Genomic DNA, 22,013 nt, shown 5'->3' with positions numbered 1-22,013 from the left:
TCCCTTGATGTTTGTTTCAGTGGTGTGCTCGAGCTAGTTCCTACTGGCTTGCAAGAGTCAATTGTCAAATTTGTAGGAATTTTGGGAACTGGTTGTTAAACGGTTGGCAGCTTGAAATCAACCCTGGAGGGAGTATTTACACCATGGAAATTGGCAAACACTACAAATGATGCCCTCCCACACCCTCAATTGCTTTACCAGCATGCCACTGGCTATACTGTACTATAACCTATAGCAGAAAATATAGGTAATTTTATGATTAAAATGCTCCATATATAACCATCTCTGTACACTACATATGTACAGAAAACAGACACTGACCCTTACTTAAGTTATCACAGTGATTTAAATATCAACTAGGGAACAACCAGAAAAACCAGACATTTTTGATGCGAGGAGGTAAATTTTTAGTGCTCACAGCTGAACTTTTTGAAAAACATTCTAGTCTACGTGGTAAACCACCAACACTTCTGCAAGTGACTCCAGAAACTAACCCAAAAAAAAGGGAACTTGCCATCGGACTGATGAGAAACACAGAAGACAAAGACTCTTGACATTTTAATGTGAAAATCACATTGTAAGGAGTATCGCGAGAGTCTTCCTTTCCCTATGTGTGTCTTACTAATAGCGTCTCCCAGGAGCGACAGCACATAAAGGACTGATCTTCTATGATTGTGCTCAATAACTTTTGATGGGCAAATTGTGAAGATTAAGCCACAGCTGAAGTTTCTCTCCTTTGGTTTGTAATTTTATGCATTGTGCCCTTCTTTGGTGAAAAGAGTTCTTCAGCTGTGTTTAATGCAAAATGATGAGAGAAGCAGCATAGAACAATGACTCAAATTAAGTTTCAGGCTTTAACCAATCCCTCCAGTGTTCTGGGCTATACACCCAAGGGGAGGGGGCTCAATCTGTCTGTTCCATGACTTAGAGCAATGATTCTCAAACTCTGCGGTGCACTGGATTCACTCGAAAGGCTTGTTGAAACACAGCCTTTCTAATTCAGGAAGTCTGAGAAGGCGCCTGAGAATCTGGATTTCTAACAAGTTCCCAGGGGCTGCGATGCTGCTGGTCTGGCCGCCATGCTTTAGAACAGTGCTTCTCAGACCGTCAAGTGCTTACAAATCACACTGTTGAAATGCAGATTCTGATTCAGCAGGTCTGAAGCAGGAGCTAAAATTCTGTATTTCTAACAAGGTCCAGGAGATGCTTCGTTGGAGGAACACATTTTGAGGAGCTACGGTTTGTTTTAGAAGATGGTCATGCTGGATCAACCTTGGTGAGCCAATTCCTTGAAGGTAAAGCTGTAAAGTCAGACTTATTGATCAAACAGACCCAGAGTTAATCAGCTTCTCAGCACCGCAGTTTTCTCATTTCTTTGACTCCTTTTCCTTTCCATCCTCCTCCTTCCATTGCCACCTGGGTGTTTCAGTGCCATCTCTCGTGTCCAAAACTGACCTTGGTACTAGCCCTGCCAAACCAGATCTCCAGCTTTCACCCAACTTTTTTATTTCCATCCAATCTAAATACTCCTACCATCCCAATCCCCCAGGTGGTCAAACTCAGACACCTTGAAGTCTTCTCTTATACTTATTCTCTAACTCAATCAGTCATCAGACCCTGCTAATCTTCCTGCGGATATTTTTGTCATGATCATCTCATCCACAGTTTATTGATGTTCGCTTACTGCCTACACTGTGCCAGACTCTAATATAGGTACTGTACATCACCTTTAATTCATATAATAACCCTTCAAGATGGCATGGTAGTGAGAGCTGAAATGACATCCCATAGACATCATAGCCAGGATTCGAACCTGGGCCTGTCTGACTCCAAACGCCATGACCTCTCCCCTACGCCATGGTGCCTCTCTGGTCAAGCTTTCCTATCCATTTCCACTGCCACCATCCTAGTGTGAGATCTTCTGATCTTAGTGGAAGATTCCTCTTCCATTCCCACTGGAATCCAGCCTCACCCTGTAACAAAATACTGCTGACCTCATGATGATGCCGAAAAGAAAAAAACAAAAACAAAGAAAACTTTCAATCGTTCACCCTTAACTAAAGGGTGAACACACACACACACACACGCACACACACACACACACCTGCTCGTAAGCTCTCTATAATCTGGCAGTTTAAAATGAAACAAAGACCCCTTATATCCAGTTAGAGTGAGCATATTTTTGGAATTGGGAGTGGGGGAAGCACAGGTAGACCCAGAGATATGCCACATCTCATGTTCAGAAAACAATTAACTTGCTTTGGTGGCAACTGTAAAACACAGAAGGAGGACAGACCCAGGGATGCTGTGGAAAGATTGGATGACACTTTTATGGTTGATGGAGGGTTTCATTCCTTTTGGATTTTAGGACTGTGGTGGGTGAACTCTTTACGCCTCTCCAGGGCTATTTCTTTCATTCCATTAGAAGAGCCTCAGAAGATTTGGTCAGAGGGCAGATGATGATAGATAACAGAATTTGGGGCTAGAGCATTGCTTAGAGGTCATCCGGTCAAGCATCATTGTGTTACTGATGTGGAGAGTGAGGCCGGCAAGGTAAAGCAGAATCAGAAGGAACGTGCCCTGATGTCCAGTGCAGGGGTCCTTTCCTCCCCTTCTCACCATGTGTGCTGGCGCTGTGTTTGCCACTGGACATCTTGTGCACGTGGTCTTCATGCAGATCTGCTCCCAGACAGTTGTCACTGCTTCACATGCTGAAGAACAAGGGTCACTTCATAGTGACACGCATTTCTCGTTGCTGACTCTATCAGCATTTAATCAATATCAGATGGCACCGCCTGGTCTCCCGTCCTACTTGACACAATTTCTCCGTCTTGTTTTTTCTCCCTCCCAAGACTTATTTTTCATAAGAATTCTGTTTTATCTTTCCCTCTCTGCCCTCCACTGGGAGGACATCTGGCCAAACATACGGATGCCTACTACAAAGAGACCCTGCTGGCTCACGTAGCTGGGGGACCCCCTCCTCCTTGAACCTAGATGGTCACAAAAAACATTCAAGAGAGACATCCCCCTGTTACCAGCCTTTGTAGTGTTTGTTTTCTTAGCATTACTTTCCAGAGACGGGGGACTCTGTTCCCATTGCGAGGGGCCGGTAGGAAGGGCAGGGAATGGATCTGCAAGGCTGCAGATAAGAGATTCTAGGTCAGGAAGTGAAGCAGTTCGCCCCTCACCACCGAGAGAGCCAGCTTATCACAAAACCTGGCCCAAACGGCACATCTACAATTCAGCAGGCCACAGGCAGAACGTGCCTGCAGGACCCATGCCCTCCCATGGGTTACCCCTCCTGCTCTATCCCCACTGAACTCAAGGCTTGGCTTGTGTTCTGAATGCATTTTCCAGTGTCCAAGTCTTTATTATACAAAAAACACTGGGGAGGCCAAAGGAAGCCAGAATCACTCTGGTTAACTCCTTGAGTATTCTACGAAGTTCAGAATAGGCTGACAATTTGATCCCATCCCCAGTGTGCAAACTCAAAGTTCCCTGTGTTGCCCTGCTTCCAATAACACGTTTTAAGTAAGAAGATGGGGGTCAGTGCGGCCGCCGATCAGGGTATGGTGAGCTGGTTGGAGAGAATAAGTGAAACACTGCAGGAATGACAGTGCAGAAGGCCAGAAAAATTCACCAGCAAAGAGAATTCCTTTCTGCTGTGGTTCTCCATAAAGAGCCCTCCCAAGTTCTGTGGTCCTGGCCCCAGTACAGTCTGTTTTGCCAATCATTTTGGAAAACAAAAGAGTCTCCTTCACTATCATATTTTTCTACCATCACCAAAAGAGGGCTCTCTGTTAACATGGATGCGTGCTGATCAGCGCCCTTCCTCCTTAAGTGAAGGCCGGCGCTGTGGGCGAGTGCACGGCACTTCCGGGCTGTCTTAATTATCATAAATGTCCAGAGCTCAGTGGTGTTGCCATAAAGATCATGTTACCTTAGAGAAGCTTCAAAAAGCTGGTAGCCTGCAAAATCCAGAAAACCACAGGTTTTGATCTGAGTTTTGCAGTGACCTTTTCATGTGGTTTTTTTATAGTTATTAATCTACTGCCTGGTGGCATATATTCCCATAAGCCCATGAGAATGATTTGGCCCTAACGGTAAAACTGATGATTCAAATACATTCCTATCATTAAAATGCCCTCAAAAGCAACAAAACAGTAAGAGTTAACATCCTAGTTAGTTATTTGGATGTTGTGCAACATCACTAGAACAGAAGCTAAATACATAAAACACTTTATCCCACGAATAATTAGTTTTTCCTTATTATAAAGGCTATTTACTAAATGATGGGATATGGATTTATTTAGTATTTTTTAAAAAGTATTAATGAGTATTTAGTTCCCCAAATACAAATCCCAGCCGTGGACAACTTATTACGCCAAGTTTCTTAAATAATGTAGAGAATCATGGTAACAGAATGAGGACAAGAATTAAAAATAAAATCACTTTCTGTGCAAAATAAATGAAGCCTCACAGCATCGCTATATTCAGAAAGATGTATTCAAACCAGAAAAATGATTTAGAACAGAGTTTTATGAATTTGAACTCTTCAGCATTCATCCTGAGCTTATATTAATATTCTGCACATTTACCAAAGGTATAGTTTCTTTCGTTAAAAATTTTTCATGTATATATTAAAAGAGGCAGCCAGTTCTGGTTTGGTTTCAATGTAAAAAAAAATACTTATTATTTGTTTAAAATTTATAATGTATACCCTGCCTGCTAAAAAAGAATTGTAGAGGCAAAAGCCAGATAATGATGCCACTCAGAAAATATAACATCTGCCAGAATGTACAGTGTCTCAAAAGAACGCAATTACTTTCTCTTTGTGGTTTTTATAATAGGAAATCCTTTATTATATGAACTGTACACAAATGCCTTCAGTTCTGAGGAGTGGAATCCTAGGTCCAGGGGGAGTTCATCCATCACATCTCTTACATATGTCCCTCCTGGCTGGCCCCTTCCTCCTGGCTCTCTTCCTATTCATTTTATTCCATGGGCACAGAGTGAACTGTCAACCATCCTAATGATACACTTCAGCAGCCCTGACTAACTTCATTATCGGCACCACCAAACAATGTCCTTCTGTGATTAGGCGCTGAATCTTTTAATTAAAAGGACACATGAAAATTTGGCTCCAGCTTGGACCATCAAGAGTCTGTCATATAATTGAGCTGGACACTTAGACTGCACAGGTATTTGGAGGAAAGCCACCAGATATTTGTTTAGTGGATGAGAGTTTGCTATTGCTGCAAACTCGAAGAGGAATTGGTAAGGATGGCGGCCAGTCTTGAGTACTTGATGTGTACCACGTCCCCCTGCCCAGCTACTTTCAGTCCCTTTAATACCCCTGCCAAGTAGGACTTCTGACCCTGATTTTATAGATTTTTAGGAAAGTGGGGGTCAGAGAGGTTGAGCACTGAAGCTAGTGAGTGGCTGAGCTGGGAGCTGAACCCAGATGATCACATGTTGCTTCCCTAAGCTTGCTGACCTTCACAGGTGGAAAGCAAAACAAAGCAAGGAGAAGGGTGCCTAATGAGGTAAACTGTAGAAGGTGGACAGGTTAGACTTTAGAAGTGTTCTGTCAAGATACAGGAATGCAGAAACATCCTTTCAAATGTTGACAGATACGCCTTTCTCAGAAATGAGCAGGAAAATTTAGTCTCCAGGAAGTTAACTATTACAGGCCTGAGGTTTCTACAGGCTGTAATTTCTCTTCCTATTCTGTGGTGACATACTTGAGCAGCAAGTTAATTCCACCCTAAATAAATCCTCATTATCTCTGTGAGACGTCACGACTGGCTTGGAGGTTTGGCTGGTAACGTCTGTTAGCCCCTCAGGGGAATCATCCCCCAATGGTGGTGAAATTTCTGGAATGGGGTGACCTGGGAAGAGAAGGTAGCTTGATAATTTCAAGGCAAACTATGAGACATGTAAGGGCTTTGAGCTTGAAACCAGAACAAGTTGGTTGCCCCTACTGAGTTTTCTTCTGAAGTTCTAGTTCACTGAAATAGGAGCCTCAAAAGTCAATGGTGCACTCATCTATGGACCCAAATAATTGCTGGTGGTTCAAAACTGCAGGAGTTGGGAGAGAAAAGTTAGTGGAAAGGAAGGAGGTGAAAGAAGGATTTATTGAGTGGTAATAAAAATTTATGTAGCCTCTTAACCCCCTTTTTAAAAAAACCTGCCTGGGGACTTCCCTGGTGGCACAGTGGTTAAGAATCCACCTGCCAGTGCAGGGGACACGGGTTTGATCCCTGGTCCAGGAAGATCCCACATGCCGCAGAGCAACAAAACCCGTGTGCCACAACTACTGAGCCTGTGCTCTAGAGCCCGCGAGCCACAACTACTGAGCCCACGTGCTACAGCTACTGAAGTCTGCATGCCTGGAACCCGTGCTCTGCAACAAGAGAAGCCACCACAATGAGAAACCCACGCACCTCAACGAAGAGTAGCCCCTGCTCGCTGCAACGAGAGAAAGCCCGCGCGCAGCAATGAAGACCCAACGCAGCCCCCAACCCCCCCCCCAAAAAAACCTGCCTGGAGTACTTTGGAAAAAAAACAATTCTTTTTACAAATGCCAGCTTGACCCCATGGTTCAGAAATCCACTGCCACAGTAACAGCTCCAGGTGGCTCAAAGTAGATACCAAGAAGCTCACCACCTAGCATCCTCTGACCACCCAGGTCCTCGGAACCTCACAGCCTGAGGACTTCAGCGGTCACCTCAGCCAGTATCCATCTTACCAGTGAGGAAACTGCAGTCCAATGAACTTCTCTGCCCTCCAGGGTGTCCCGGGCTTGAGGACTCAGGTCTCCGGATTCTCTGCCAAAGTTCTTTAGACCCCAAAACACAGCCCACCATACTTCTTTCTCGCTACATTCCATTTATTCAAGAAACAAGGATGGAGCACCTAGTCTGTACCAGGCGCTGGTAGAACGGTGAACAAAACAGACAACAATCTCTGTCCTTATGGAATGTACACTCCGGTGGGAGGATATTTTAATATGTTGGAAGGTGCTAACGGCTATGGAGAAAAATAAAGCAAGGACTGGACAAAGGGCACGTGGGAGAGGAGGTGGATGGCAGTGTAAGCAGGTGGTCAGAGAAGGCTTCGGGGAGTAACATCGGGGCCAAAGCTTGAAGGAGCTTGGGGTGCTGGGCGGGGACCTCATGGCACGGCCTCAGCGTCTGCCTGTCTCCTCTCTACGTCTTGAGATTCGCCCCCCTTCTCCCTGCAGCACTCTTCTCTCTACCAAATGACTTCTATTAGAAGCCGTTTAATTTCCTCACAAATTTCCTCCTGGATGAACCCTCTTCTAATAAGCCTTGCCCCGAGCCCAGCTGGGCCTGGACCCCTTCGGCTCCTCTGCGGTTCACATTGCATAAATCTATTAGGCTCATTTGTACGGTTTTCAAGTAATTTAAATGCCATCTCCCTGGCTATGACCATGGTATGGGAATGCAATTGTTCTGCTGTGCTGCTTTTGCATTTCTCTGAACAAACCAGACCCCTCTCATACCCTGTACGCCCTGCAGATTCACGAATATGGGCCTGGAGTGTAGAGCCCGCCACAGGCAGACGGGCTCTGTCACCCCCTCAGCCAATCCTAGTCAAACAAACTGGCAGCAGCACCAGGTGTGGGGATTTCACAACCTTCTCTTCCACTCTGTGTCCAGCCTCCTCGGTGAGGGGTGACACGCTGAGCTCAGTGTCCTGCAGGCCAGGGTGTGACGTCCTGAGAGAGGCATTCAGCTCAGGGCCTGACAGTCAAAACGCAGACATACAGGACACCTTCCAACCAAACACTCATGAACCCATGGCTAGAAAGGAAGCATTTCCTTTTCACCACTGGGGAAGGGGTGTGCGGTGGGATTTACTAACCAAAGAAATGCAAGCTGTTCCCAGAGACCCTTCCCAGCCGCAGGGCTACAGCTCTCACAGAACTAAATCTGACAGGGCAGAGGTGAGAAAGCAAACCCACAGTCCAACATTTGCCTTGAGGTGCTTGCTTTAAAAAGTGTCATTTTAGGGCAGCTGAACTGAGCGGGCAAGTCTCAGTTAATGATAGCGTATTTGTTGTTGATTACTGAGGCAGTGTTGGGGCATGTGGAAATTATGCTTTGGAGCAGGTGCTGGCGGAAAAAAAAAAAAAACCCCACTATCTCTCACATATCTACTTGACTTTTTTTAAACCAAAAAACGAGTGTTTTGATGAAAAAAAAAAAGGACCTCAATGTAAGTGAAAATGTCAATCAGCCTGAGAGACACTCCTCAGTCCTGTATGAATATGTGTTTTTTACTTTCTTCAAGTGAAGACGATAGTTGAGGACACTTAAATTAAGGGAAAAGTGAGCCAGACAAGGCGACAGATTTTCCTGTCGGCACTTTAATTAACTATTCTGTGGTGAAGGTAGCCTCCGTTCTGAACCTTGATGAGAAGTCAGTCGACTTGAAATGACCCAGATGAGGGGGGAAAAAAAAGCTGGTAAAAATAATGAGGAAAATGAGAAGGCTCTATTTTACAGACCATGGGACCAGTGATGAAGGGGGTGTGGCCCCCGGATTCAGTGAAGAGCATCTGTTCACCAGCTTGGTATTCACACTTGTTATTAAAACTGGACAAAGGACAGAAAGAGGAAGAAATTTTTCATGGAGCAGACAGCCCTGGCTGTAGAGGTCAAAGGAATGAAACTGAAAAATATAAGTGGAAAATCACTACACCAACAAGTCAGAAGGCATGCAATTATAATTAAAAGTAAAGTAGGAGAGCAGCTTCAAGATGGCGGAGGAGTAAGACGTGGAGATCACCTTCCTCCCCACAAATACATCAAAGCTACATCTACATGTGGAACAACTCCTACAGAACACCCACTGAACGCTGGCAGAAGACCTCAGACCTCCCAAAAGGCAAGAAACTCCCCACGTACCTGGGTAGGGCAAAAGAAAAAAGAAAAAACAGGGATAAAAGAATAGGGACGGGACCTGCACCTCTGGGAGGGAGCTGTGAAGGAGGAAAGGTTTCCACACACTAGGAAGCCCCTTCACTGGTGGGGATGGGGGGTGGGCGGGGGGGAAGCCTCAGAGCCACGGAGGAGAGCGCAGCAATAGGGGTGCAGAGGGCAAAGCGGAGAGATTCCCGCACAGAGGATCGCTGCCAACCAGCATTCACCAGCCCGAGAGGCTTGTCTGCTCACCCGCCGGGGTGGGCAGGGTCTGCGAGCTGAGGCTTGGGCTTCGGAAGTCAGATCCCAGGGAGAGGACTGGGGTTGGCTGCGTGAACACAGCCTGAAGGGGGCTAGTGCACCACAGCTAGCCGGGAGGGAGTCCGGGAAAAAGTCTGGAGCTGCTGAAGAGGCAAGAGACCATTGTATCGGGGTGTGCGAAGAGAGGGGATTCAGAACACCGCCTAAATGAGCTCCAGAGATGGGCACGAGCCGTGGCTATCAGTGCGGACCCCAGAGACGGGCATGAGACGCTAAGGCTGCTGCTGCAGCCACCAAGAAGCCTGTGTGCAAGCACAGGTCACTATCCACACCTCCCCTCCCAGGAGCCTGTGCAGCCCACCACTGCCAGGGTCCCGTGATCCAGGGACAACTTCCGTGGGAGAACACACGGCATGCCTCAGGCTGTTGCAACGTCATGCTGGCCTCTGCCGCCGCAGGCTCGCCCCACATTCCGTACCCCTCCCTCCCCCCAGCCTGAGTGAGCCAGAACCCCCTAATCAGCTGCTCCTTTAACCCCGTCCTGTCTGAGGGAAGAACAGATGCCCTCAGGCGACCTACATGCAGAGGCGGGGCCAAATCCAAAGCTGAACCCTGGGAGCTGTGTGAACAAAGAAGAGAAAGGGAAATTTCTCCCAGCAGCCTCAGGAGCAGCGGATTAAATCTCCACAATCAACTTGATGTACCTGCATCTGTGGAATACCTGAAGAGACAATGAATCATCCCAAAATTGAGGCAGTGGACTTTGGGAGCAAGTATATACTTGGGGTTTGCTTTCTGCATCTAATTTGTTTCTGGTTTTATGTTTATCTTAGTTTAGTATTTAGAGCTTATTATCATTGGTAGATTTGTTTGTTGATTGGGTTGCTCTCTTCCTTTAAAAATTATTTTTATATATATAAATTTTTTTTCCCTTTTTCTCTTTTTGTGAGTGTGTATGTGTATGCTTCTTTGTGTGATTTTGTCTGTATAGCTTTGCTTTTGTCATTTGTCCTAGGGTTCTGAATGTCTTTTTTTGTTAGTATAGTTTTTAGCACTTGTTATCATTGATGGGTTTGTTTTTTGGTTTGCTTGCTCTCGTCTTTCTTTCACTCTTTTTTCTATTTTTTTATTTTTAATAATTTTTTTCTATTTTAATAACTTTATTTTTATTTCTTTCATTCTTTTTTTTTTCTCCCTTTTCTTCTGACCTGTGTGGCTGACAGGGTCTTGGTGCTCTGGCCAGGTGTCAGGCCTGAGCCTCTGAGGTGGGAGAGCTAAGTTAAGGACACTGGACCACCAGAGACCTCCCGGCTACATGTAATATCAAATGGCAAAAGCTCGCACAGAGATCTCCATCTCAACGCTAAGACCCAGCTCCACTCAACGACCAGCAAGCTACAGTGCTGGACATCCTATGCCAAACAACTAGCAAGACAGGAACACAAACTCACCTGTTAGCAGAGAGGCTGCCTAAAATCACAATAAGTTCACAGACACACCAAAACACACCACAGGACGTGGTCCTGCCCACCAGAAAGACAAGATCCAGCCTCAACCACCAGAACACAGGCACCAGTCCCCTCCACCAGGAAGCCTACACAACTCACTGAACCAACCTTAGCCACTGGGAGCAGACACCAAAAACAATGGGAACTACGAACCTGCAGCCTGCAAAATGGAGACCCCAAACACAGTAAGTTAAGCAAAATGAGAAGACAGAGAAATACACAGCAGATGAAGGAGCATGTAAAAACCCACCAGACCAAACAAATGAAGGGGAAATAGGCAGTCTACTTGAAAAAGAATTCAGAGTAATGATAGTAAAGATGATCCAAAATCTTGGAAATAGAGAAAATACAAGAAACGTTTAACAAGGACCTAGAAGAATTAAAGAGCAAACAAACAATGAGCAAAAACATTAAACAAACAATGATGAACAACACAATAAATGAAAATAAAAATTCTCTAGAAGGGATCAATAGCAGAATAACTGAGGCAGAAGAATGGATAAGTGACCTGGAAGATAAAATAGTGGAAATAACTACCAAGAGCAAAATAAAGAAAAAAGAATGACAAGAACTGAGGACAATTTCAGAGACCTTTGGGACAACATTAAATGCACCAACATTTGAATTATAGGGGTCCCAGAAGAGGAAGAGAAAAAGAAAGGGACTGAGAAAATATTTGAACAGATTACAGTTGAAAGCTTCCCTAATATGGGTAAGGAAAGAGTCAGTCAAGTCCAGGAAGCGCAGAGAGTCCCATACAGGATAAATCCAAGGAGAAACATGCCAAGACACATATTAAACTATCAAAAATTAAATACAAAGAAAAAATATTAAAAGCAGCAAGGGAAAAGCAACAATTAACATACAAGGGAATCCCCATAAGGTTAACAGCTGATCTTTCAGCAGAAACTTTGCAAACCAGAAGGGAGTGGCAGGACATATTTAATGTGATGAAAGGGAAAAACCTACAACCAAGATTACTCTGCCCGGCAAGGATCTCATTTAGATTTGATGGAGAAATCAAAAGCTTTACAGACAAGCAAAAGCTACGAGAATTCAGCACCACCAAACCTGCTCTACAGCAAATGCTAAAGAACTTCTCTAGGCAGGAAACACAGGAAGAGGAAAAGACTTACAATAACAAACCCAAAACAATTAAGAAAATGGTAATAGGAACATACATATCAATAACTACCTTAAATGCAAATGGATTAAATGCTCCAACCAAAAGACATAGACTGGCTGAACGGATACAAAAACAGGACCCATAAATATGCTATCTACAAGAGACCCACTTCAGACCTAGAGACACACACAGACTGAAAGTGAGGGGATGGAAAAAGATATTCCATGCAAATGGAAATCAAAAGAAAGCTGGAGTAGCAATTCTCATATCAGACAAAACAGACTTTAAAATAAAGACTATTACAAGAGACAAAGAAGGACACTACAGAATGATCAAGGGATCAATCCAAGAAGAAGATATAACAATTGTAAATATTTATGCACCCAACATGGGAGCACCTCAATACATAAGGGAAATGCTAACAACCATAAAAGGGGAAATCGATAGGAACACAGTAATAGTAGGGAACTTTAACACCCCACTTTCACCAATGGACAGATCATCCAAAGTGAAAATAATTAAGGAAACACAAGCTTTAAATGATACATTAAACAAGATGGACTTAATTGATATTTATAGGACACTCCATCCAAAAACAACAGAATACATTTTCTTCTCAAGTCCTCATGGAACATTCTCCAGGATAGATCATATCTTAGGTCACAAATCAAGCCTTGGTAAATTTAAGAAAATTTAAATCGTATCAAGTATCTTTCCCGACCACAACGCTGTGAGACTAGATATCAATTACAGGAAAAAAATCTGTAAAAAATACAAACACATGGAGGCTAAACAATACACTAGTAAATAACCAAGAGATCACTGAAGAAATCAAAGAGGAAATCAAAAAATACCTAGAAACAAATGACAATGAAAACACGATGACCCAAAACCTATGGGATGCAGCAAAAGCAGTTCTAAGAGGGAAGTTCATAGCAATACAATCCTACCTCAAGAAACAAGAAACATCTCAAATAAACAACCTAACCTTACACCTGAAGCAATTAGAGAAAGAAGCACAAGAAAACTCCAAAGTTAGCAGAAGGAAAGAAATCAGAAAGATCAAATCAGAAATAAATGAAAAAGAAATGAAGGAAATGATAGCAAAGATCAATAAAACTAAAAGCTGGTTCTTTGAGAAGATAAAAAAAATTGATAAACCATTAGCCAGACTCATCAAGAAAAAAAGGGAGAAAACTCAAATCAATAGAATTAGAAATGAAAAAGGAGTAGTAACAACTGACACTGCAGAAATACAAGGGATCATGAGAGATTACTACAAGCAACTATATGCCAATAAAATGGGCAACCTGGAAGAAATGGACAAATTCTTAGAAAAGCACAACCTTCTGAGACAGAACCAGGAAGAAATAGAAAATATAAACAGACCAATCACAAGCACTGAAATTCAAACTGTGATTAAAAATTTTCCAACAAACAAAAGCCAAGACCAGATGGCTTCACAGGCGAATTCTATCAAACATTTAGAGAAGAGCTAACACCTATCCTTCTCAAACTCTTCTAAAATATAGCAGAGGAAGGAACACTCCCAAACTCCTTCTACCAGGTGACTATCACCCTGATACCAAAACCAGACAAAGATGTCACAAAATAAGCTACAGACCAAAGGCCAATATCACTGACGAACACTGATGCAAAAATCCTCAACAAAATACTAGCAAACAGAATCCAACAGCACATTAAAAGGATCATACACCATGATCAAGTAGGGTTTACCCCAGGAATGCAAGGATTCTTCAATATACTCAAATCAATCAATGTAATAAACCATATTAACAAATTGAAGGAGAAAAACCATATGATTATCTCAATAGATGCAGAAAAAGCTTTTGACAAAATTCAACACCCATTTATGATAAAAACCCTCCAGAAAGTAGGCACAAAGGGAACTTACCTCAACATAATAAAGGCCATATATGACAAACCCACAGCCAACATCGTTCTCAATGGTGAAAAACTGAAACTATTTCCTCTAAGATCAGGAACATGACAAGGTTGCCCACTTTCACCATTATTATTCAACATAGTTTTGGAAGTCTTAGCCACAGCAATCAGAGAAGAAAAAGAAATAAAAGGAATCCAAATCAGAAAAGAAGAAGTAAAACTGTCACTGTTTGCAGATGACATGATATTATACATAGAGAATCCTAAAGATGCTACCAGAAAACTACCAGAGCTAATCAAGGAATTTTATAAAGTAGCAGGATACAAAATTAATGCACAGAAATCTCTTGCATTCCTATACACTAATGATGAAAAATCTGAAAGAGAAATTATGGAAACACTCCCATTTACCACTGCAACAAAAAGAATAAAATACCTAGGAATAAACCTACCTAAGGAGACAAAAGACCTGTACCCAGAAAACTATAAGACACTGATGAAAGAAATTAAAGATGATACCAACAGATGGAGAGATATACCATGTTCTTGGATTGGAAGAATCAACATTGTGAAAATGACTATACTACCCAAAGCAATCTACAGATTCAGTGCAATACCTATCAAACTACACCGGCATTTTTCACAGAACTAGAACAAACAATTTCACAATGTGTATGGAAATACAGAAGACCCCGAATAGCCAAAGCAATCTTGAGAAAGAAAAACGGAGCTGGAGGAATCTGGTTCCCAGACTTCAGACTATACTACAAACCTACAGTAATCAAGACAGTATGGTACTGCCACAAAAACAGAAATATAGATCAGTGGAACAGGAAAGAAAGCCGAGAGATAAACCCACGCACATATGGTCACCTTATTTTTGATAAAGGAGGCAGGAATATACAATGGAGAAAAGACAGCCTCTTCAATAAGTGGTGCTGGGAAAACTGGACAGCTATATGTAAAAGAATGAAATTAGAACACTCCCTAACACCATACACAAAAATAAACTCAAAATGGATTAAAGACCTAAATATAAGGCCAGACACTATAAAACTCTTAGAGGAGAACATAGGCAGAACACTCTATGACATAAATCAAAGCAAGATCCTTTTTGATCCACCTCCTAGATAAATGGAAATAAAAACAAAAATAAACAAATGGGACCTAATGAAACTTAAAAGCTTTTGCACAGCAAAGGAAACCATAAACAAGACCAAAAGACAACCCTCAGAATGGGAGAAATTATTTGCAAATGAAGCAACTGACAAAGGATTCATCTCCAAAATTTACAACCAGCTCATGCAGCTCAATATCAAAAAAACAAACAACCCAATCCAGAAATGGGCAGAAGACCTAAACAGACATTTCTCCAAAGAAGATATACAGATTGCCAACAAACACATGAAAGAATGCTCAACATCACTAATCATTAGAGAAATGCAAGTCAAAACTACAATGAGGTATCACCTCACACCCGTCAGAATGGCCATCATCAAAAAATCTACAAGCAATAAATCCTGGAGAGCGTGTGGAGAAAAGGGAACCCTCTGCACTGTTGGTGGGAATGTAAATTGATACAGCAACTATGGAGAACAGTATGGATGTTCCTTAAAAAACTAAAAATAGAACTACCATATGACCCAGCAATCCCACTACTGGGCATATACCCTGAGAAAACCATAATTCAAAAAGAGTCATGTACCACAATGTTCATTGCAGCTCTATTTACAATAGCTAGGACATGGAAGCAACCTAAGTGTCCATCGACAGATGACTGGATAAAGAAGATGTGGCACATATATACAATGGAATATTACTCAGCCATAAAAAGAAACGAAATTTAGTTATTTGTAGTGAGGTGGATGGACCTAGAGTCCTGTCATACAGAGTGAAGTAAGTCAGAAAGTGGAAAACAAATACCGTATGCTAACACATATATATGGAATCTAAAAAAAAAAAAAAAATGTTTCTGAAGAACCTAGGGGCAGGACAGGAATAAAGGCACAGACGTAGAGAATGGACTTGAGGACATGGGTAGGGGGAAGGATAAGCTGGGAGGAAGTGAGAGAGTGGCATGGACATATATACACTGCCAAATGTAAAATAGATAGCTACTGGGAAGGAGCTGCAGAGCACAGGGAGATCAGCTTGGTGCTTTGTTTCCACGTAGAGGGGTGGGATAGGGAGGGTGGGAGGGAGACGCAAGAGGGAGGGGATATGGGGATGTAAGTATATGTATAGCTGATTCACTTTGTTATACAGCAGAAACTAACACACCATTGTAGAGCAATTATACTCCAATAAAGATGTTAAAAAAAAATAGTAAAGTAAGTGGGGAAAGTATATGCTTATTATCATTTCCATGCCTACGTAAAGAGTTCATAAATGAGTGTTAAATTTAGAAAATTGTGTAAAACTGATATAACTAGATGAAAAGATAGGTAAGTACCTACATTTGTATGTACACACACACATACAGAGTGACTTTCTTCAGACGGTAGAGATGTTTTTAAAGAAAGGATTTCCAAGGCAAAATTCAAATTCACGATTTCCCATCGTTTCTCAGGGGTGTGTTGGAGCCAGCTTACACTGACTGGTGACAGCTAACTGTTCTTGTTTTTTAAATAAATTTATTTATTTTATTTATTTATTTTTGACTCTGTTGGGTCTTCGTTGCTGCGCTCGGGCTTTCTCTAGCAGCGGTGAGCGGGGGCTACTCTTCCTTGCAGTGCGCAGGCTTCTCACTGCAGTGGCTTCTCTTGTTGCGGAGCACGGGCTCTAGGCCCGCGGGCTTCAGTAGTTGTGGCTCGTGGGCTCTAGAGCACAGGCTCAGTAATTGTGGCGCGTGGGCCTAGTTGCTCCACGGCATATGGGATCTTCCCGGACCAGGGGACTCGAACCCATGTCCCCTGCATTGGCAGGCGGATTCTTAACCACTGCGCCACCAGGGAAGCCCCAGCCAAATGTTCTTATCTCTTCACACCCCGTGTTCAGAGACTTTAGTTGACAGCTTGAAGCTGGTCATGCTGGGAGTATTTACACCACAGAAATCAGCAAACTCTACAAATCAGGGCTTTGGCCTCCTGGAGAATTGGTTGTTAAAGTTGGCCAGCATGCTGTTCAACCTGGTGCAGCTGACCCATCACATTTAAACAAGTGAAACAACTGTTCTGTCCATAGAATCACATGAGAAGTTCAGGATCACTGGCCCTGTCAAGCTGGACATGGTGGAGTCTCTACTGGACCGTTGTTCCTTCTCTCCCCTCAAGGTAGTAGAGATAGCGCACATGCTCCTATTGGTGATTTGTGCACATTAAAAGTTTTGCATTTAAAACTTGCATGGAAAGTTCATAAATTACAAATTCATCATATCAGTGGGACATAATATCAGTGAGATAGTCTTATATTCTCAGTGAAACTGACAATGTTTATTTTAGGGTTCAATTCCCACATGTCTGTTAACTTCATACCAGGGACACAACTTTGACTAAACTCTGACCAGCCACCCTGAAAACTAATTTCTTTCTCATGTGGAGGAAGGGATTTCGAATGACAACCCTCAGAGTCTGGAAGATATTCTCTTGGCCTCCTAACATCATGCAGGAATTAAAACCCCACCTGCTAGGCAGAAAAAAATCCAAGAGTCCAAAGGAGCATGAAACTTCTGTACATTTTTAAGATGCACAAATGTCTGTGACAGCAACAGATGGACCCAGAAACAGAAAGAGGAGAACATTAGAAATACACAAGCTGAGCCGCTCAGAGTGGAGGCCGGGTGCCTTTTGAACTTGACCTCTTAGAGCAGAGAACTGCAAAGTTTGGTCAGGGCCACATCAGCTCTGGTCCATTATTCAACGGATATCAGAGATGCAGAAAATATATACACAATTTCATACGATATGAAATTCTTAGGGTAAAATCACTTAATTGCATTTCGTGCTCAAAGAAATGAATTTTATTGCCCAAATGGCTAAACAGCTTCTAACTAGGGCTGTAAACTGGTTAAACAGGCTGAAAGAAGAGGCTTTGGACAAATGCTTCACAATACTGTCCAATCCACACCTAGCTCAGGGTTTTCTCCACCACCCCCGTGAATCTGGAATTTGGAATTAATATCAGGATCACCCACCAGGGAGTCATTCATATATTATATTTCTAATATGCAACTCTATTGGTTTACATGAACTCCTAGAAATCTGTATATAGTTTAGAACTCAGTGTGAGTTCACTGCTTGTTATTCTTTAAAATCTCTTGTGGCAAAAGAGTCCCTCTTGGTTAAGAAGATGTAGCTGTCTTGGGTGGCCACTACACAATGGGATGCCAGGGATGGGCTCAGCTTGGCAGACCAAGGACACACACCCCATCTAGAACAGGGCCTGAGCAGGGCTCTTCCTTCTTGGGGAAGCAAAGCTTCCCAACCCTACTGTTGGAAAAGCCACTTGAAGCTCAGGTCCTAGGGATGACGGGCCAGCAGTGTCATCTGGTGAACACAAAGAGAGCACTATTTCATTAACTTCACATTATGCATGGCCCTGGAGAGGAACTGAAAAAGAAAGATTCAGTGATTCACAAAACGTCTGTTCCTAAATGAGGAATCAGATGAAGTCTGGACTTAATAGCTCCAGCTACTTTGCAATGTTCCTTCCTGCTAGAAAGCAGTTGTGTTATAGCAGCTAAGCTAGTAAAGACAACCAGCCACCTGTAAATACAACCTACTGGTTGCCCTGAAACAATGCATCCCTTTATACAGCACTTAGAGGAAACAACACCTAATAAACAACACCTAGGAAAGCAAAGAAACATATACTACGGTAAAAGGAAACATCCCACTTACAACCATGGTTATGACAGTGCTTATAAAATTAGAAGCACTAATTCATTAGGGTATACAGCGCCCTAAATGACTGTGTGATTGTGTATTTACTAAATTTTATCTATAGGACGGTTGCATAGGAGTAAATCTTCCTGGCTTTGAGTTTGTTTCCATCCCTGCTTACTTGCCAGACACACATCCCAAACTGGGCACAAATCATCTAAGAGAAATGTTTATCCAAATGGAACTGGAAAAGTCAGGGGCTCCAGGCAGGCCCTGGGGCTCTGGGAAGGGCCCTTCTTTCAGTGACTTCTGCTGTACAGGCCCAGGGTGGGATGGAAAGGGTCACACAGTAGGGCACGGAAACAAGATTTCTTTTTTGAGGAAAAGAGCAAAGCTTGTGATTATCTAGTCAGAACAGGAGAAAGGGGACAGCTGTGACAACAGGGAAATGAAAGTAAGCAACAACAGGCTTCACGAAATAGACTGTAAGGAAGGTTCCTACCATCGAGTCATTTGTGTCCCAACGAGCTGGGAAACCCTGAGGTGGAGTGTTGGTGCTTCACTTGCTGGGACACAGAGATGATACAGATTATTGCTGTTAGTAATGAAGAGGCGGCTCTAGAGAGTGAAGGAAAAACAAACTAGAACATGAAACGAATATCTGCCCAACAGTCTTGTTAATTACTTGGACATCTAGGGCAAAATCAAACCAGTATGTCAGGCAGAGAAAGGAGTGCCAATCTAGTATCCACTATTAAAATGTGGTGATTCTTATTTACCAAAGGGCCAATCTGCTTCCAATACTAAGGTTTTATAGCTGCACCTGGTCCTCAGAGCAGGGCAGGACTTCACTCCCCTTCCCCTCCCACCCTTCCCCACAGCCAAGTACATCATGTGGCACGAAAACTGGGAACCAAACAATGGGGCTCCCTCCTCGTCAGATGTACCCCACTTGGGCGCACTATATCCAGACAATGAAAGCATCCCCCTTTAGTAGATGTATTTCAGAGTCCTTCTACAACCTCAACTCCCCTCCCTCCATGAACTCTCTTGAAACACAAAACAGGTAATAAACTGAAGAGAACAGCACTATCTCCTTTAAGTCAAGCACCACAGTGTTGAGGTCACTGAGCCACAGCTGTGAGCAGGCTATTCAAACCCTTAAGTTGGTGCAGAAGTTGGTGCAAAATAGTTTCCTACCTACATCAATTTGTAGGGTACGACCAAAAGTGTTACCTGGTGTTACTGACACCAGGTAATAGAATTCATGCAAGGTCGAGCAGTGTGTGATTCAAAGGAACACCTCCAACTACTTCCTGCCAAGGGGGACATTTGATGCTGTGACACAGGAAGTGTATCGATGTCTCATGAATAGGAGATCCAAAATGGATGTCTGATCTTCTAGCAGAAAAAGGGTCTGGCCTAACAGGTTAAACCTCCTCCCATCTTTAAAGGAAACAGATTACAGCTCTGTTGCAAAACCTAATGAATCCCTCTGAGAGACTGATATTGTTAAATTAATGAAACAAGGAGGCCATCAGACTGAGGTTGCTCTAATCCCGGCAAGGCCTATGGAAGCAAACCAAAATCTGAACCTGAAATGCCTCAAGGTTACGAAATCTAAACCCAAGGACAACCAACCACAAACAGCCAACTAGGCTTTAAGCTACAGCCAATCAATAATTTGCTGTCTCTGCTTCTGCACCTTTTCCTTGTAAGTCTGGCCCCAGCTCCTGTCGGGCAGAATGCTCCAACCACTTCCGGTTTAGTGCCATCCAGGTAGAATCGATTTTTGTTCAAATAAGCTCTTAAAATTCTTAATATGCCTCAGTTTACCTCTTAACAGTCCATTCGAGTTAGAGAGGGGTCCAGACCACGGCTTCCCCGTGACCAGGACAAAACTGAAACGTTGGTGACAGTGGTGGAAAGGCACACAGACTGAATCCAGGGCATTTTTCACAGTTTTTCTCAATTCCCATCTTGATGAAAAATGTGAAATCTCTATGTGTGTTTCCGACGGCCCCCGTTTCCCCCTGCAGAGCAATCAGTCAGGGGGCATGTCGATGCTTCTGACCCTGATGGGAGGAGCAGACAACCGGTGAGAGGAGCAGTGGGGGAGGCAGTGTGGACATACAGGCCGGATTCAGACAGGACTGGGACTATTTCCTTAGCCGCACTGATGAGGGGTTTCTACCGGGTCCTTAGTGAGAAGAACTGGAACCTGATATCAAAACCCACTGTATGTCCTTTCTAGTTTATTGTATATAATGAAGTACCACCAACTGTGCGGGGTTTGCATTCCAGGGCCTGGGATCAGTCATCCTCGACAATCCTTTTGTTGACTCCCCTAAGTCCCAGCTAAGAAGCCCTTGAGGGCTTCCCTGAACTGGGAGGAACTGATTAGCGGGGCAGAACTCTAGCGCCCAGGACGCCCCTCCCCCGCCCCCACCATCTCCGCCAGGTGTGCTTCACGGCACACCTGCAGGTGAGCATCAGACAACAGACACACCGGGTGCGTGCCCTGTCTCCAGCTGCAGAAGATGCCAGTACGTACCCGCGGGACTGGGAACGTGTATTTCTACCATGGTACTGCGGCGAAGTCGCGAGGTCTCCTTGTTAAGTCCCTCTCTTTGTTCCCCTTCTGAGCCTGGACTTCGTCTAGTGTGTGGGCCCTGTTCCACCAAGGACCCGAGGGGACGTGGCAGGGGGCTTCTAAATACCTCAGGCCTAGGTTGTTGTTTCAAACCGCTTGGCTCATGCGCATGTCTGTAAAGCATTGCTAGAATTGGAGGTGTTTCAAAGGCAATGAGGAGCATATGAGAACAAATGATCTAATACAGAGGGTGAATTCCTGGTGACTTAGTCACTGAGTAAGGAGGCAGAACAGACCTTGAGTTATACTACACCTTGAGGTCCTCAAAAATACATTCCACACCTTCTCAGGGACCATAATTTATCTATCTTGGGAACACTATAAGCAATATTTGTCAAATATAGATATTACAGATTCTTAATATTACGGAACTAAAAGTTCCCTTTAAACCCCTTTATAAAACATGTACATTTTCACACGGTTGCACATAGGTTATCCAAGGTTGCAAATGTGGCCTACAATTGTGATGAAGCCATTCAATGAACATGCAACTGAGCGCTATGACCTGTCCCCAGAAAAATGTACACAGACATCCATTTGGACATGATTTCAGGAGATCCATGAGCTCCAGATGCCACTCACAGACCTGGGGCTCAGAACTTGTGATGCCTGACGTCTCATAGGATGTATGAGGATGTCATAATCCTTTCCCACAGGAATGTACGGGTACAAGTTGTCTGTCACTCAGACACACGTCTGTTCCCCCATGGAACAGGATGGAGGGGAAATTCCATGGACAAACATCTCCTCCCTCACCCTTCCTCCCCGCTGATTCTCTTGATTGCCAGG

At 43.5% G+C, this 22,013-nt stretch overlaps 1 protein-coding gene across 2 annotated transcripts in view; it reads right to left on the bottom strand.

Moving 5' to 3' along the window:
• Positions 1-22,013, bottom strand: part of COLEC12 (collectin subfamily member 12) — a 203,995-nt gene that overhangs the window by 49,491 nt on the left and 132,491 nt on the right. The gene's annotated exons all lie outside the window — the stretch shown is intronic.

This window comes from Eschrichtius robustus, chromosome 14, assembly GCF_028021215.1.
Source record: "Eschrichtius robustus isolate mEscRob2 chromosome 14, mEscRob2.pri, whole genome shotgun sequence".
NCBI lineage: Eukaryota > Metazoa > Chordata > Mammalia > Artiodactyla > Eschrichtiidae > Eschrichtius > Eschrichtius robustus.
This window is presented reverse-complemented; position numbering and strand designations above follow the sequence as displayed.